This window comes from Pinus tabuliformis, chromosome 3_1 (assembly GCF_031772625.1).
Source record: "Pinus tabuliformis cultivar Carrire ecotype Pingquan chromosome 3_1, CPIR1, whole genome shotgun sequence".
In the NCBI taxonomy this organism is placed as follows: domain Eukaryota; kingdom Viridiplantae; phylum Streptophyta; class Pinopsida; order Pinales; family Pinaceae; genus Pinus; species Pinus tabuliformis.
Window position 1 is genome coordinate 790380489 of NC_142301.1, and position 18757 is coordinate 790399245.

At 40.4% G+C, this 18757-nt stretch overlaps 1 pseudogene; it reads left to right on the plus strand.

Annotated features, from left to right (window-relative positions):
* Positions 1-12735: 12735 nt before the first annotated feature.
* On the plus strand, positions 12736-13203 carry LOC149189811 (xyloglucan galactosyltransferase XLT2 pseudogene; annotated as a pseudogene).
* The last annotated feature ends 5554 nt before the right edge of the window (positions 13204-18757 follow it).

The following is an 18757-nucleotide window of genomic DNA, read 5'->3' on the forward strand; positions in this document are numbered from 1 at the left end:
CTATGAGGGGCGATTTAGTATTGTGTATGGTTATCACTTCCTCTTGTTAACCGAGCTCAGGCATAAGATGGATTTGCCCTCAGAACAAAAATTGAGCATCCCATACTTCCTCCTATAGTCATTGATTGAGTGTGGCACAAAACTGAAGGAGGGGACACCAGACCAGCTGGCTCATCATGGGCTTATCAAGCTCCTCATAGAAGATGCCCTCCATACTTATACTGTCCCTATCTCCTGGGAGATTTTCCGCAATATGTCCAAGGATGATGATATCCGGACTCTGGCCGAAGAACTCACTTCATCCAGCAGTGAGGAGAAGGAGCATATTGAGGCAGAGAAGAAAACTAAGGGTAAGAAAACCCAGGGCAGACCATCACAGGAAAAGCCACAGGAAAGGCAAGAGGAAAAGCAAGAAAAAGGACAAGCTGCAGAGGCAAAAACTGTGAGTGGAGTAAAAACACAAACGCCAAGGGAGAAGCGGTTGCAAACCTGGGCAGAGAGGACTGAAACAATCCAAACAAGTAAAGGCACACCCAAGGCAACCACAACACAAGTCGAAGAGAAGGCACCCCAGCCAAGCAAGCCAAATCAGGGAAAACTGGTTCTATAGGAAGCCAGCAGACTGTTTCTACAGGAAGCTAGAAAACGGCCACTACAGGACTTTCTACAGGAAGTCTGGGGAAAGGGCAGCAGAAGGAGAAATCGCCCGAGATTTTAGCTAGGGAGGTAGCATATGTGCTGGCCACCCTAAGCACATCCCCCAAGCAGAAGGAGAAGCGAAAGAGGGAGTTTCCACTATATTTTAAGGCAAGAAGGAGCGTGAGGATTAAAACCGGCAGACCCCAACCACCGTCCAAAGAACCAATCACCATTGTCGACACCCCTACCACACCAAAGGAGAGGTCCCCCTCCAAGGTAGCCATCAATTATGAACGGGGAAGCCCAAAGACATCCACCTGGAGGGAGAGGATGAAAATGTTGGACACCAAGGCCTCTCTACAGGATGCTGAGGCTATTCTACAAGAAACATTGGCTAAACTGAAGGAGACCGAAGCAATGGAGGGTGAGGCAGCTAAATCACCTCAGAGGGAAGAAAAGGTAGAAAACATTATGGAACCTAGCCCCCCAGCCCATCTTGGGCTCCTATTATAACTTCTTGGAGGTCGGAAAGATCATTCCTCAGAAATTCACAGTGCCACTTTTCCTTGCACTAGAGGAAGAGAGAGTGAGGACCCACACTTGGATGAAAATCACTAAGTCCAAGGGTGTGGCAGATATAGGTCCTCTGGAGGAACAGCTCAAAGAGGCAAGGAGGGAATTGGCTCTAGTACGGCATGTGGAGAGCAGCCAGCGGGTTAGGCTACAGGAAGAAAATGACCTGCTTAGACAACAGCTACAATTACAGGGACAGAGGAAGGAAGACAGGCCTCACATCTTGGGGGAACGACAGCAGTAGGAGGGGCACACAATAGCCATAGATACCCCTGATGAACAGCAGAGAAAGGAAGGGGTGCAAACAGAAATTGAGATACTGAATCGGCAGCTACAGGAAAAAGAATTGGAGACACAATCTCTGAAACAACAGATACAAGAAAAGGAGGCCCAACTGGCCTGCATGGCCAGCTGGGCAATGGAAGCTCTGCAGTGTAGGCAGCCTGCAAAATCCTATGCCCTATACCTCAAGGATCAGTGGTTATAGTTTCAGATCAATACCTTGGCTCAAAGGGGCATCACCCCATTCCAAAAATATCATCAGTTTGCAGCTCTATGTGGCAGTAGTTCATTTGAGGATAGGGCCAAATTATCAGAGTTCTACCTGCACAACTTTGCCCTTCCAGACATGAACGCATGGGATCCTAACACGGCGATAGGAGATGTCCGGCTTATGGCCATGGCCTCTTGGATGAGCCATGAGGAGAAGTGAGCAGCAGAGGTCCACAGTATCATAGGCAGAGAGCTCAGTGAGCCTCTCATGATCAGAGCAGAGCCAGATGACCCATCAGCAGTGATAAGCGCCCACCAGCACTTGGCCAACAGTCCTCAGGATCTACCGGAATACATTGAGCAATAGGCTCAAGCCATTGCCCATTTTGAGGACATGGAGAGACTGTTGGGAGAAAACTGTATGCATGCCTGCACAAGGCGGTGGAACACACTGCCTCACAGCCTGAAGATAAAATAATACCACTCTCCCACTAGGATGAGGGAAGCCTTGGCAAGGGTACCCCTCTGCAAATAGTTGATGTAGAACTTGCAGGCCAATTGGATTGGCTTGAAATTCAGTCCTCCTTTACTTTTGGGATTGCTAGAAGGAGTTAAGGAAGAGGAAGAAGGTAGACAATGGGAGGAAGTGGAAAGGAAGGCAGTATTCCACGACTGGGAAGAGGATATCACAGCAGAGGCTTGGGACATGATGGAGGCGATCAAAGCCATAAAGGATGATGAGCTGGACTAGTTGCTTAGAGGATGAGCAACCGATTTAGCAGGGGGGTGATGATGAGCCCCCAAATTGGGTAACTTATTGGGCTTAGTTTGCCTAATTGTCCTTGTTCAATCCTCCATTTTTCATAGATTATGCATGTTTTTCTAGTATGTTTATGTTATTTGAACGAATAAGGGTGGTCACTCTACCTAGGAGGCTAATACGTGGTTATTTCAGGATTTTTGGACAAATTTTGGAGCAAAACCAAGCAATCATGGGTCAACTGACAGCCAAGCTCGAGGTGAGGATTCGTAGGGAGGTTGTCTCTTGCATTAAATGGCCTCCCTTGAAATCTCCACCCTCAACTCCGAGCTCCACAGGCCACCAAAATGAGTTTTAAAGGCAGCCAAGCAGTTTTGGGAAGAGTGACTGTTTACTAGAAGTTGGGACAGCCGAGTCCCTTGAATCTAGGAGGGATGCTAGCCCCCTCGTATTGTACAAATACGAAGGCCTTAGCCTCAGCTGTCATTTTTCTCAGCTGGTTTTCTTGTAGCTACTACTGTACAAATTTCATATGATGGTTATTTTTGAATAATGAGAAGCAGCTTTACTTGGCATCAGATCTGAGTTCTTTATAGGAGCCTGCAGCTCTTGGGGTTGGGCCCAACCCGAGTGCTAAGGCCTCCTTTATGTATTGCTAGTTGTTCTTTATGCATTTGCAAAAACATTTATGTTAGGTAGATTAAAGTTTGCTGATTAACTAGGTCACTGTTAATGGTTAGAAAGACTTTTGATGCTCAGATTTAGTTGATAGGTTACTAACGGGAAAAAGATTCAAGAAAAGGGCCATCAAACATCTCTGGTTTCACCTCTCCTTCAGTAGGATCAGGAGCTGGGATCAGGATAACTCTGCTGTCCACAAAACACTGATTTTGCTTTGCCATGCAATCATTAGTGTTTGATTTTCATGTGTAGAAGTTAGTTACAAGTTCATACTTTTTCTTGCTTAGTTGCATGAGTTAAAATACATGGTTTCATTGCAGGTCACACTTCTGTTCATTCTCTTTACTGGCAGCTAGCAGATTAGGTCAACGTAATTAGGTTTTTTTGAATTTACAAGTCTTCGTTGGATCAGTTGGAAAAACGTCTGCAGAGCGCCTGTACCACTCCTTCATCTGCTTATTCTCCATCAGCACCATCCACTCCACCCTCCACTCAGAATCCTTGCCTCACATTGCCATTTGCTCCCATAACCCTAGTTTTGTGTGTAACATTGCTTCAGTCTTCTTTGAACCAAATCCAGCCATCTACACCTGTCCACAACTCCATCCACCAAGTCCTGGACCATCTCCACCCCTCACCCTACCTCCACACTCACTCCTTCACCTTTTCCTCTCCATCCATCCACCAAAATCTCACTTCTGAACATCCTGTAGAAAATCACAGACATCCTGTAGAACCCCTGCAGACTTCCTGTAGAGGCTCACGAATGAGGTTTCTTGATAGCCAAACTCGGTGAAACTCTATGGAAGGGTGTTAGGGACCCCTTAGGCCCTCTCTGAACCTTCTTGACCTCCTCCAAGAATTTCTTCTCGCCCATCCACCTCTGCACAGCCCAAAAACAGTCAAAACATATGCATAATAACTCTGGCAACTTATTCAAAAATACAAAAGATGTTTTTTTTTTTTCAGATGTTACTGTAGAAGTAGCTTAGATGCATGTATTTACCTTTCTAGAAATCAATGTCATCTCCTTCAGTAGCTCACATCCTCTTTCTTGCATCAGTAGGGTTAGCTGGTAGAATTAGGGTTTGCTAGGGTTTACGTTTCCTCTTAGCTTTCTAGTTTCTTTCTGCAAATAGATTAGCCTTCTTTAAGTTAGCTTTCATCCATCAGTTAAAAAGCTTCTTCTTAGAGCTCATAGAAGTTGGCTTAAGCCCCTAGCAGACTTGTGCTAGCTGACCAAGTGACAGCTGCGGCAAGAGCTAGTACTTGTGCATACAACACCGTCGCTTCCAAGTTTGTTACGAACTACCGGGTTGATAAAAGTAAAGAAGGGAGTCCCAGGAGTTGTAGCATTATTGCTGCAATACTGGAGCTCACCAATTTGAATGGAATATTCCATCGCATACACAACTTTCCTTTTGTTTCGTTGCATTCCAACAACTTTCAAAAAATAACATTATTATGGGGCCTAACTTAATTAATTATGCTTGAGGTGGAATTCTGGGAAGATTGTTTGATGGAACACCTGAGTGCAATAACTTGTTGGAACCAAAACGATAAGATATATAGGATGGGATCTAAGACGTGACTTCCAATGGATGGAGAGAGTATGGTGGGTGATTTATCATTTTCCTTAATTAAAAATGACTTTAATTGGTCATTTAATTAAGGAAAAATAATTAATTGGAGGAAAAGACCCAAAAGTGACTTAAGTGAAATAAAATAAAATTAAAAGGTCACTTAAGATAAAGTTTATAGAGGAGCTTCTAGAATAGTAATAAAATAAGATGCGTCTAGAGGCCTGGAGATCTATCCATCAAATCAATAAAAGAGGAGGAGGAGGTCATTTGGAGACATATTGATTTTGAGCATTTGTCTTTAGTGTGGATTGGAGAATTAAGTTCTCTACCATAGTAGCCCCAGGAGGAAAACCCTCGGGTGATTTAAGCGAGAGTGGACCAATACCCATCTCTCCCCTTAGTGAATTCATTCAGAATTCATAGGTGTTTTCAACAGATCAATTTATATTTGGAGGCCCGTTTTTGCAGCATTATTGATCTTTTGGGGCATTGCTTAGCCATCTTCAACATTTTGTATTAGCATGCTATTTTATATTCCACATTAATAAAATAAGGTTGACAGCTATTCTGCATGTTTATCTTGTTCATATATTTCGGTGTAGTTTATATTTCAAGTTTTTGTCATTGGTTTATGGTTCGTTTTGCATAAACTGTTTGTGAAATTAATAGTGCAAAATTCTAAAGCAAAAACTCAGCAAAATTATAATTGCAACATTACATTGGTATCAAAGCTAGACTTCCTTCCATCCTGAGGGTTATTTCATCTATTTTCCAAAGGAGCTAAAGACCCAATCCTTGCAAAAAAATGAGAGATTATTGAAAAGGGTTCAACAAATTTTCTCATTGACTATGCGATAATTTTTCTAACAAATAATTGCAAGCATAATAAGTATTTAACGAAATTGCCCATTGTTGCAAGTGACACGAATGTGTGATTTTTTCAAAAGAGGTTATCACATTATTAAAGGGGCTGAAACTTTATTTAAATATTATATTCTTTATTTGGCTTAAAGGAGGCAAACACTATTATTATTGTCCCAAATTAAAGTGTTGTGGAATAAGATTGACATTTGGTTGAATCATTTAAAGGGCCAAAGGCTAAGATTCATTTAAAGGGCCAAGAGTTTATTTACTAGGGAAGAGATTCCTAATGTTGTGCAGGGACCAGTAATTGATATAGTACTGGTCCCACCAAACTACCATAAATTAAGACTTTTGAAACCAATATTTAAACAAAAATAAATAACATTAAGTATAAATAAGTATTAATTTATGTCCAAAATTTCCCCATACATTGACTGGGCCCACAACTGTCCATAAATAGTATTTTACTAGTTAATACTGCAAACCATATTGACCCAACTAGAAAACAGCTAAAACCATAAAGGCTTCCAAAATGGTCTATTCCAGAAGTACAAAGCAGCAGCCACTTCAACCCCCACTCATCAGAACTGCAGCTTTGCATCCCAAATAAATATGCCTACCTGCACATAACAAAAGGGAATGTATGTCATCCATAATTGCTGTGTTGTTCAACAACTAAACACCCTATGTTCAATAAATGACACCCAACCCAATAACATTTAAACCCACTTTATGAAATAAATGACACCCAGACCCAATAACTGCAATAAATGTCACCCAACTCACTCTATTTCTCATTAAAACAGATCAAAGCACATGGATCAACAAATAACCAATTCCCAACCATTAGATCACTTCAAATTAAATCCAGACCACACATTCAAAATGAAGCCATTGCAATCCATGTGCATCCATGTCCACCAATTAAATTCAAGTGCCCAAAACTATAAAAGAAGTCCACCCACTGTTGAAGTTGCATCTTATGCTTTCAAACTATTCAACAAACTTGAAGACAACATCACAAGACAGTTGCCAATATATCTAGTTTAGTTATATGAATTACAACTCATTCTTCTTATAGTTCTATTTTTATTGTTTTCATTTATCAGATTTCTTACATGATCTGTCTGGCCATAACTGCTAGAAGGATACCTGGATGGTTTCACAAACATCCATTGAAAGTCATTGTCTTTACAGTTCTGTTTTCATTGTTTTCATTTATCAGAGTTCTTACATGACTATCTGGCCATACTAAATATTCAAAGTAACTAAATATTCCGAGGGAGGTTTTTCTTGGTTTTCTTGAAGATAATAGGGACGCAGTTCAAAAGAGTTCCATGCTACTATAGCAAAAATAAATTCAAAATTTTATTTAATAACCATGTGGCAACAATGACGATAACAAGAGCAAACAATATTGATTATAATTTATCATAAACTAGAGACACATCAACAGGGCTCTTTAGTGCCTTCATTACATAGGTAAGCCTATGTTTTTGGTAGTCATTGCTTGATGCTGGAATACAATACAGTTTAGAGTCAAAAGAGACTTCACTAATTTGAATGAGTATGGTATCAAAAATCATTGTGGTATTGGCATGGACCATTATCTTTGTTGTGTTTCATAGTGAGATATGGGCTCAAAGGAATCATGCTTTGAGATGGTCAAAGGAGGAAAACAAAACATCGATAAACTATTTGACAGTTACCCTAGTTTTCATCACTTCTGAGATTTTGGAATTGCTTCTTTTTATTCTTCCTTGAGATTGTTGCTTGCAAATTTCCTCTTCAACTACTATTTCCAAATCAAACCTATGGTCTCTCCAATGAATGCAAAATTGAAGATTACAAATATTCCATGCAAGTGGCATGTTTTACTTAATCAAAGTAACAAAATTTCTGTGGTGTGATCATGGGTCCTGGTTATTCATGTATTTCATGGACACCTTGATATGGTATTCCATTCTCACATCCTTCATTTTTTGTGGGAATATTCTCCCATCTTGGTGAGATAAGGAATATTAGACATTTGAGGTTGGGAGTGCCATCCAAAACCTAGAGAAAATATTAAAATGTAAATCCATCAATGTGAAAACTAATTTTTGTAGGTGGCACTAGGAGGTGAATTTTGACTACTTATTTAAGGAAAAGGAAGCAAAATTTTGAAAATCCACGAGAAGTTGCAGTACTGAGACATTTTTGGCAATGCAAAACAACAAAAAAAATGGAAAATGATATTTGAAACAACTGTCATAGAATCCTACTTGAATCCATATAAAAGTTTCTAAATTGATGAACTATGGATTTACTTGGAATGACATGTGCAAAATTTTGAGACTACCCTATGAAAGTGAAACATATACTCTCATTATGAAAACAGATGAATACATGGAAAAATCCAGTGTGAATGAAAAAAATACTAAATATTCAGAGTAACTCGAGAATATTGAAATGCTCGATAAGTTCCCTACGAAAAGAGTATTTGCATTAAATCGAAGGCTAGAAAATGTGAATTCATATTGATGTGCAATATTAATATGATTTATTAGTTCTGGTGCTCCCATATCCAAACTTCAACAGCTTGAGAAAGAGAATCTTTTGAAATTGGATGTAAAATTTCATAATTGTGTCATTGGTCATATAAAAGTTGCTAAATTGATGAACAGGCAGGCAATTGAGAGACCACAAGGCTGATCACAGCCGCAAGTTGTTCCCAACATAGAATTTATGCCTGGAATGGTGGCCATGGACTGCAATGGAGAAGTTGCAGTACTGAGACATTTTTGGCAATGCCAAAAAGCAAAAAAAATGGAAAATGATATTTGAAACAACTATCATAGAATCCTACTTGAATCCATATAAAAGTTGCTAAACTGATGAACATGCAGGCAATTGAGAGACCACAAGGCTGATCACAGCTGCAAGTTGTTCCCAGCATAGAATTTATGCCTAGAATGGTGGCCATGGACTGCAATGGAGAAGTTGCAGTACCGAGACATTTTTGGCAATGCCAAACAACAAAAAAAATGGAAAATGATATTTGAAACAACTATCATAGAATTCTACTTGAAGACATATAAAAGTTTCTAAACTGATGAACAGGTAGGCAATTGAGAGACTACGAAGTAATTTGCAATGAGAGACTACAAAGTAATGCAATTCGATTTCCTGTAACATAAGTAATGCACTTCGATTTCCTGTAACATACATGTTGATAATTTCTTGTAATAAAGGAAAGGTATTTTTGCAGAAGTAATGAAGCATAATTTACAAATATTCTAATGTCTAAATGCATGCAATGATTTTACAGGTTGTTGCATCTATGGCAAAAGGAAGTTACTCTGCTCATACAAGGAGAAGTGGCAGGAGAGTGACAAGGGGTGCGCAGCTGCGATGCACATCATCTGATGAGGACAGGCCAGCTGATGTCAATGCCAACAATGCACCAGGGAACATTGTTGAGGATGACCATGTGACAGTAGCTGATGTTAACACGCCATCAGCCACAGAACCACCATCAACAACAGTCCAAGGGGCAAGCTCAACTCAAAATATCAGTGTTATAAAAGGATGCACAAAAGAACAAATGTTAGTTGCAATTGACGACATAGAGTTTAATGGATACTTAGTTCGGGCATCTGCAAAAAAACATGGTATTCCTCCCTCATCAATACATTATTGGATAAATGGACTGGCTCATACAAAACGTAGAGGGCTTCTTACAGTTATGATTGATGAGGAGGAGGCCGAGGTGGTTGAGTGGTGTAAAGAGATGGCCCAAATGGGACATGGGCTAGAGTTGATACAACTCAAATCAACAGTTGCTCAAATCTGTCAAGGGAGGCCAAACCCATTCAAATATGGGTATCCTGGTAAATCATGGTGGTTTGGGTTTAAAAAAAGGCATCCAGAACTTGTATTGCATTCTGCTGAGGGCCTTGACAGAGACAAAGCATTAAATTTGCGCCCTGCAGTTGTGCAAAAGTTCTATGACACACTTTCTAGTGCTTACGATAAACATTCTTATGGAGCAGACCATATATGGAACTGTGATGAAACAGGTTTACAGGCAGGGAGGAATTGTGGCATGTGGGTAATTGCCAAGAGAGGGAGCCGAAATGTGCCAAAGATTTTTCCCAAGAGCAGGGAGTGGATAACTATTTTATGTTGTGTCAATGCAATTGGTACTTCAATCCTAAGATATTATCTATTCAAAGGTAAAAATCAACTGAAAAACTATATACAGAACTGTGAACCAGGTGCATGCATGGCTGCACATCCCCATGCATGGATGACTAAAGAATTATTTCTAAGTTGGCTTTTTTCACTTTGATGCATTGGTACCAAGTGGCGTCTCGCCTAATAACAGACACCTTTTGATATTAGATGGCCATGGGAGCCACATGGCTATACAAACAATTGAGGAAGCAAACAATTTAGGCATCGACCTGTTGACATTGCCCGCTCATACCACTCACAGACTTCAACCCCTTGATGTTAGTGTGTTTGGCCCTTTCAAGAACTATTTCAGGTTAGAGTGCGTTGCATGGATGGCAAAGAATCGAGGGGTTGAGGTGAAAAGGTTTGAGCTAGCAGAGCTTGCAAGTAAAGCTTTTAAAAGGGCTTTGACACCATTAAATATCAAGGCTGGCTTTAGGAGGACAAGAATCTGGCCACTGAACTATGATGCTCTTATGCATGATACTAGTTGTAGCCAAGCGTTTCATGTGGATGGTCAGGAAGAAGGGAACGCCCAAACAGGTGTTGAAGTGCAAGAAGTAGATGACCAAGATGATGTTGTAGCTGGTAATATGATTTCCCTGTCTCAAGGACACTTATATGCTGAAGATGATGAAACTGTATGTGAAACACAATATAACAATGAACAAATTCGCAGTAACATGGAGATTGTTCCACCAACTCAAGAACATGAAATTCCTGTTGCTGATATTGTTAATGATATTGTTGAACATGCAGTTGACAATGACCAATTGACATTGCCAAGCCAAGTAACCCCACCTTCATGGCTAGCAGAAGCAATGATCGATATGAATGCACATAGTGTCTCAGAAACCAATGAAGAAAGCATGAACATGCCCTCACAACCAACAGAATTGAACAATGAAATTGTTCATTTTTTTGTGGACAATAGATCAATGGAAGAAGATGAAGGACATAATGAGGCATCAAATGAAGATAATGATATAGTTCAATCAGTTCCAACAGATACTGAAACGGAAGTACCAAGCAATGACATGCAGGTGCGAAGGGTGGAGAAGACACTTGGACGGTTCCTAAAGTTACCAGTAGAGAGAGTATCAATGAAAAAAAAGAAAGGTGCACTGGGTAGTCTTCGTCTGGGCCGAAGCTCACAATTACTCACCTCAGAGGACTATATAAACCTATTAGTTGAGTCTGAAAAAAAAGAAATTTGAAATGCAAGAATTAAAACAGAAAAAGAAGGATCTAGCCAAGGAGAAGAAGGCAGCAAGGATTGTTGCAGCACAATGTCGAGAAGATGGAAGGATTGAAAGAGATAAAGCAAGGCAAGTTAAGGACCAACAAAAGCAAATGGCAAGATAGGAAAAGGAAAAACGAAAGGCACAACAAATGCTTGAAAAGGAACAAGGGATGATCAACGATACAAGAATAGCTGATGAAACCAGGGTTATTTCAAACTCATTGGACTCCATTGCAGATAATACACCATTATTCCAAGATCTCATAAACATTCAAGTGCCACACTATCAAACTGAGGGTTTACCCACTTGCCTAGTTCCTACCAGAGTTGGTGTCAATTCTCTGTATGCTCATTACACACCTCCACTTAATGCAGGGGTCAGTAGTGCAAATGTGAGGTATGGGTACTCAGTACCTCCATGGTTGGAAGCTGCAAATTGGAATCAATCATATGGCAGAAATCAACTATTTCCTAATCAGCCCTTGACTGGTAGGCCAACCTACCTGGCTCAAGAAGGTAACTCGGGGAGTTTTGGCACTCAAGATTCTCAGGGCCATAAAGAATAGGGCTGTCATATGTTTTTGGTTCTAACCACATTATGATGTGGATTTTGGATCGATTGTATCTTTTTCTTGGCACAGAAACATTTTGGCTTACAACACTAGATTGTATCTTTTTCTTGTCACAGAAACATTTTGGCTTACAACACTAGATTGTATCTTTTTCTTGTCACAAGAAACATTTTCGCTTACAACCTAGTAGTGATTTCTTGTGGCAACCTAACTGTGTGTTGATAAGAAATTTTCAATGGAATATGTCTTTCTGTAAAATATTAATTATGATAAAACTATTTCTATAAGTTATTATGTGCGCCCTCCCCGCCACGTCTCAAAACCACGTGTCAAAGCACATGGATCCGCTATGACACCTATCCACCGTGGAGGTCCACATGTTGGGCATCGTGTCATCACATAAAATTTTGTGTCCGCGCCATTTCCTCCGTTTGTTCGGGGTCATTGCTGCGATGTTTGGGAATTCAATAATAACATTCCATTCCAACTATTGACAAGAGATAATGGCCAAAGGCTTAGGAAAGTGGCTAAATACAAAAATCAAATGAACAAACAGTCTCAAATGAGGAGGCAATCTACCTCATAATAAGTTTTATTAAATGTCAAAAAGCACTGATAATTTTATTCATTGAGGTGACACTTGAGAAATGAGGGCACTCATTATCAAGTTGCATATTAAAAAGGCTAAATACAGAAATCAAATGACCAGATAGTCTTATCTCATAATAATTTTTTGAGAGCACTCATTATTAAGTAGAGTAGGAAAAAAACTATCATTTAATCATGTATATATAGAACTGTATATAAGAAAATTTCTCATTAACAAGAGGAATATGCCAGGAAAGCTACAAAATGATTTGTTGATGTTCGATGAACAAGAAAACCAATCTTCTAATTCAGAATACTATTACAGACCAATAAATGAAATAAACATTGCAGAAGCGGAAACACTGGATATGAACAATAGACAAGAGATAATGGCCAAAGGTATAGGAAAAAGGCTAAATACAGAAATCAAATGACCAAACAGTCTTATCTCATAATAAGTTTTTGAGAAAAGTCACCCAGCGTGCCGTTATTGAGCAATGCATGGATTCTTCGAAATGGCCGATGGCGAATTGCACTAAGATGCAGTGCAGTCACAGGCCGAAGGCCCTGATGTAGGAATTGCTAAAGGCCAATTTCTACCTGCAACTGCCCGGGAATTCCCTGACCCGGCGATCGACTTTCCATGGGTTGATAGCTAGGTGTATACCCGTATTTTTCAGAAGGGATTCTGCGTATGAGAAATACACATGGCATCTTCCTTCAGACCCAGAAACCTACTATGTTATTATTGCAAAGGAGAGATTGGTGAATTCCAGAAACACCCTCAAAATCGAGGACGTATTGAGTAGTTATTCTAAGGAGAAAATTAGGAAAATGCAGGAAAAGATCATTAAGATTATACCCAGTTTTCTTTACATGAATTCTACAGAAAAAGATGATGGTGAGATTTTTCCAAAGGATGCCTTCGATCTCAACATTGAAGGTGTGCTTCACAGAACCATGAGTAACCAGTTTTGGAATCGACTGTAAAATGTGTGAACTCCTTATTTGTTTATTTATTTTATGGTCGCATCAAATTAGATTTCCAAAAAGAATTCAGGATCGAATTATTCAGTTATGATGATAGAATCCACATTTAGCAACAATAGTATTAAATTCAGGGGACTATCAAAATGTAAACTAATGGAAAAGTGTTGTATAAATGAGAATCCACTCAAAGCAGTTTGGAGAAATTTGTCTTCTAAATTGAATGTCCAATAAATCAAGTGTTATAGATCAAAACTACACTGTGTAAATTGAGAATCCACTCAAAGCTGTTGGAGAATTTGCCTTTGTAAATTGAAACAAATTGAATGTTTCAATTGTATATTTTTCATTCTATTTGGTGCACTGATTTTCATTGGTTCAGGGCATGTAAGTTTTGTTAGATAATTAAGGGTTAACAACAGATAACTAATTTGTTCATAGATATAAATGCAGGGAAGCTATATATGCTCATAGTTAAATAACTGCAATGGTAGACTTATACAGCCCCATACATATGGCCATTAAAGAATTTGTTATTTTTAGCCCAACCAAAATAACCCCAAATTTGCTTAACTGTAAATATACTCAAATTAGTCAATCTAACGACTTTCTACAAAAGTGCAATGGCTTAATAATGATATCCATTGATCTCAGACTTTAAAGAGAAGTGGATTGCGGTCATTCAGAGTGGTTGGAACCCAAAAATTATTTTTAAAGTGAATTTAAGAAAATTGCAAGATGAAACTATTGGATAGGTGAGCAGTGAAATAGCGAGGGAGGCTTCATTTCAAATACAAAGCGTGAAGTTCCTGACAAAAGCTTTCACGGACGAGGTGATGACAGGTGATCGATGCCATGAGAGGATCATCGTTTAAAAGGGAAGCCTAAGGTAAATGTTATACAAGTCAATTGAGAGCAACGACAAAGAGTCTACTTAAACACCATTTCAGAGAAGTAATGGATGCATTGTTCCAGAAAAGCCACCTGCAGAATTTGATTAACAACCTGCAGAATTTGATTAATATTTAAAAGCCAGTTCTAAACCCAAATCTCTTCTCAACCCCACAAAAAAACAAGACAAAAATTTTTCTATAAAAGGACTGAAACTTTGTCTAGTTACAACTGTTAGCCTCCTGTTGCAACAGGTTTCATATTTCATGATTGACAGTGGAAGTACCAAAAATGTTTATATTTTCAAGCTGCAAAAGTTCCATTTTTGAATGATTTCTCAGTTAAGGGAAAGCCAAACAGCCCAAGCTTGGTTTCCCTAGGTTTAAATTTGCTTGCTTTAGACTATAGAGAATGATATCTGTCCAAACAGCTTAATCTTGGCAGATGTGCAGATAGGTAGAGAATCTTGGGAGCTCAACAATTTAAGCTGAGCCCCTGGCAGAAATAAGGGTAGTTTTTAGATAGGAAGGCAGTTGAAAAGAAAAGGAAATCTGGGTTTGCAAGTCTAAGTGCACCCTCCCTGAAGAAACAAAAAATGCTAGGTGTTGTAAAAAGGGTAAGTAGCTTGGGGTTGCAGAAATAAGGTCATCTCCAGTTCGGACCTCACAAAGGAAACTTAGCATATCAGTGGCAGAGGTAGCAAAGCGGGCTCTAATTGGCAGAATTCTGGAAGCTTGTCTAACTTCCCTTCTCCTCCCTCTCAAACTCTCTTACCAACATCCCCCTAAAGGACCTTGGGATCTACTCAACAAGTCCTCATTCCATTTCATTTTTGTGAAACATCAAGGTAAAGTTGGTTTTCTTAACAGAAAAGAAGCCACATTTCTTGTGTAAAATTCATGTTTTCATCTTCTACACAACCATCTATGTCTATCATCAGTTCACAGACTTTTCATCGTTTCCCCTCCATTTTCATTTTCATGAACTCATATTAATTCCTAATTCTACTATGTAGCTCCGTAATTTCTCCCTTATCCCTATTCATTACTGAAACTATATAAAAATCCCCAAAAATATTAAATAGCCTCCCTGGCAATATAGCCATATTTCCTATAAGTCCGGGAAATCACAGTCCATCTGGGGTTGTCTTTAGCCCATTCTAGTCGTTAAGGAGCTAGTTTGACATCTGGTCAGCTAGTAACCTCTTCCCTAGCTCGAAAACCCCTCAAAAAACCTTCAAAAAACCCATTTTTGCACCTTTTTCTTACGTTTTGTGCATAAAGTCTAAACCCGCCGCCGCAAATAATTAAAAAGGGAATATTCCTGCGCATATGTCGCCCCTTATCCCTCCGTCATATCATAGTCCTCGCCAACCGTTGGCTCACCCGCCCCACAGATCAACGGTGGGCGGGCCGTCCCATCTCCAAAGCGCCCGAGCTTTAGCGTCCGGGAGTTCGGCGGTTTTGCCGTCGTACTCCCGCCACGCGTCGAGCTCTGGGGTGTGGCGGAGCCCCTCCTCCCAAAACTACTTACGTTCATAAGCAGTGCGCCCAGAAACCGCTTACCGCCCTCTCCTGCGTGACGTCAGCGCCACGTCTTATCTGCTGACGTCACCTTCTGCGCTCCGTTGTCCTGACACGTTGCTGCCACCTCACCCTTTGTACCTGTGCCCTGCCTGCGTGGCATTGCCACATCACTGTCACGTCACCTATCCATACATGATGACGTCAGCTGCTGACATCATCCTGCCATGTCATCTGTCCGTACCCCGGGACCCGCCGGTGACATCATGCTGATGTCATCCCGAAAAAACGCCAAAGCACCAAAATGTCAATTTTTTTTGCATAAAAAGAGCGCGCTAACGACCGTTACCTTTCATTTTTATCACCTCATTTGAACGCTCGGCTCCGCTGTTTCATTCACTTGTTCACTCCCAAGGCTAGAAATCAACCAAGCAAGCGACTACAGCCTCCAATTCGGGTTCATAGTTTATCTAAGCACCAGTTCGTCCTCTTTGGCGTTGTTTTAAACCAGGTATTTGCCATATCCTCCTCTTTTTCACGCCTGTTCTTCATGTTTATCCACTGCACATGACTGTAAGCTTGTAAAATACCCAATTGGTATCCTTGCTACACCTGAGATTCCATTAAACCCACTGCAAATCCTTTACACCAGAAAAGTCTCAGAAACCTGGTGCTCATCTGCAATTTTACCGGCGAAATCCTGTTTAAACTCGGCCCCTAGTAAGAAATCTCGCAGCGGTCCTACATTGCCCTATTTTACCTTATTTCCGCTGTTTAAAGCCTCCGCTGAACCCATAATTTCTCATTGCTCCTCCGCATTGTTCCTCACAGCTTCTAACTTCAGAGAAATTCACTGAAAAAAAAAAGGCAAATTGACACAAAAACTCCACAAAGTTGGTCCCTTATAGCATAAGCTTTTGAGTTGTCCAACTACTGTTGCATTTGAGTGTAATTTGCCTGCTCCTGCTGGTTTCTGCAAGCAAATTTGTTCGCCAGTTGTTGTGTTAGCCCTTTTCAGCTCAAGCCTTCAAAGAATTGCATAATGGCTGCCCCATCTGTTCAGAATGTCACCCCCGTAAACCCACCAAGTAAAGAACTGGAGTCCATGCCCTTGGCCGATACTGAATATCTCATCCAAGACTTTGTTGCCAAAAGGAATCATCTACGCACCTACTGCCAGCTGAGAAATAACTTCTTGGATAAAACTGACAAGTATTGCATATGGGAGTCCAATCTGCCATATTATTTCCTCCCTTCTGTAAATATTTTTCCTGAGATTATTCATCTCTGTGCTGCAAATTATGAACTAAGCCAGAGTGCTGTTAAGTCTTCATCTGGAAGCATACTTTTCTACACTACTCCTGACTCCATCAACCAGATGCTGAACTTCAGAACCAATCACACGCTATTGCCCTTTTCCATAAACAGTTTGCTGCAAGAGACCTCTTGGTTACTTGGTACCAAGATGGAAATGATCACAGAGACATTCATGAGGCTAGATTGCCAGCCAAAGGAATTACCTCCATATCCTTATGACCATTTCAATGAGGTGGGTAAGTTACTGATAGACATGATATCATATGTGTTGGGCTTCACATCAGCTGAACTTGTAGATGAAACTGTACTAGTTATATTGTCCTCTTTCAGCCAAGGGCAACCTCCTGCTGTCAAGTATAATTATGCCAGGTTCATATCAGATAAAATCCATGACCAGCTCACCAGACTAGATAGGCAGGGGATTTTCAAATATTCCTCCTATGTCTATCATTTGTTCATGTTTTATCAATCTAAAGTCTTTCAATGCCCCATCAAGAAACTGGATTCAAAGGGAGAAAGGAGGTCTGTTGTCTTCTGGTCAGCTGTATTTCACCAAGTCCAAGACTCTCCTTATTCATACTCTGAGTTCATTGACCAGTTTGTATATCCTGTGTCCTGCCTCTTAATGAAGGTTCCTCCTCCCCGAATAACCTATGAAATGCAAAAGATCTTACAGCTGTCTAAGAATTTCAAATTAGGTGATTGGTACCTATATGAAAACCATACTGTCATCAGAATTTATGGCTGCGAACTGTGCCCTTACAGGCTCCCGAGATATGTGCCGATGAGGCTGTTTGCATTAGAATACTACAGGCAACTTATAAATTCAGATTTGACTCACTTCCACAGCACTAAGAAAAGGGCACAACTGAAATTCAGAGACCGCCTAGGCCCCTTCATCATGAACAAGAAGGATGGTTGGCAAGAAGCTGACCTAATACTCAAAGATCAATTTAAATTGAAGAGGAGTTTCTGGTGGGTCCCTTATGACCCACTTGGTTTTATTAATGCCAGAAGGGTCAAGTATAGATTGACACCATATGACCACTACAAAAACCCCCAAGTCGAACCATATGCTAATCAAGATGCTTGGGTACATGGAACATTAGTGGAAGAATTAACTCAAGAGGAAATTTTGGAACAAACTGCTAAGGATCTTGAAAAGACTCTTGACTTGGATTCTGATGACCAGGTATATTTCAGGTTGCCATATCAAGTGCAAGAGGACCCATCTACAGCTGCAGTTTCACAGACTGCCCAAGGAGCTTCTACATCAGCAGCAGGTACAGCCAAAGGGAAGGAGCCGATGGAGACAGAGCAAGAGATAGTTATTGAGCAGCCGGACACTTCAACAGAACAAACTCAAGGGCAAGCCCTTCCACAACAAACAGAGGCAGCCCAAATACCAGTTTTTCAGACGCCTGCCCATGAAGAGAGAGGCAAGAAAAGAGACTGGGAAGACTCCACACCTGCTAGTGGGTCTCTGCAACAGCCTGAGTCAAAAAGACAAAGAGGGGACTCTCCGATTGAGGAGGAAGTCAGTGAAGAAATTATAGAAAGTCCAAGAAGGGAAGCAAACCTGCATACACCAACAACCTCTTTTCAACATTAGCAATAGAGACAGCGAGAGCAAGATGTACAGCGCGGCATGGAGGTATCATCCTCCACACAAAGGGGTAAGAAACCAGTCAGCACCAAGGCCAGTTTTAAAGAGATCAAAGCTCAAAATGAGCTACTGAGAGTGCAATTATATGAACAATTCCTAAAAGCAACACCTGCCAAACAGGAAATACTGATGGCAGCTTATGATATAAAGCAAGAAAAGA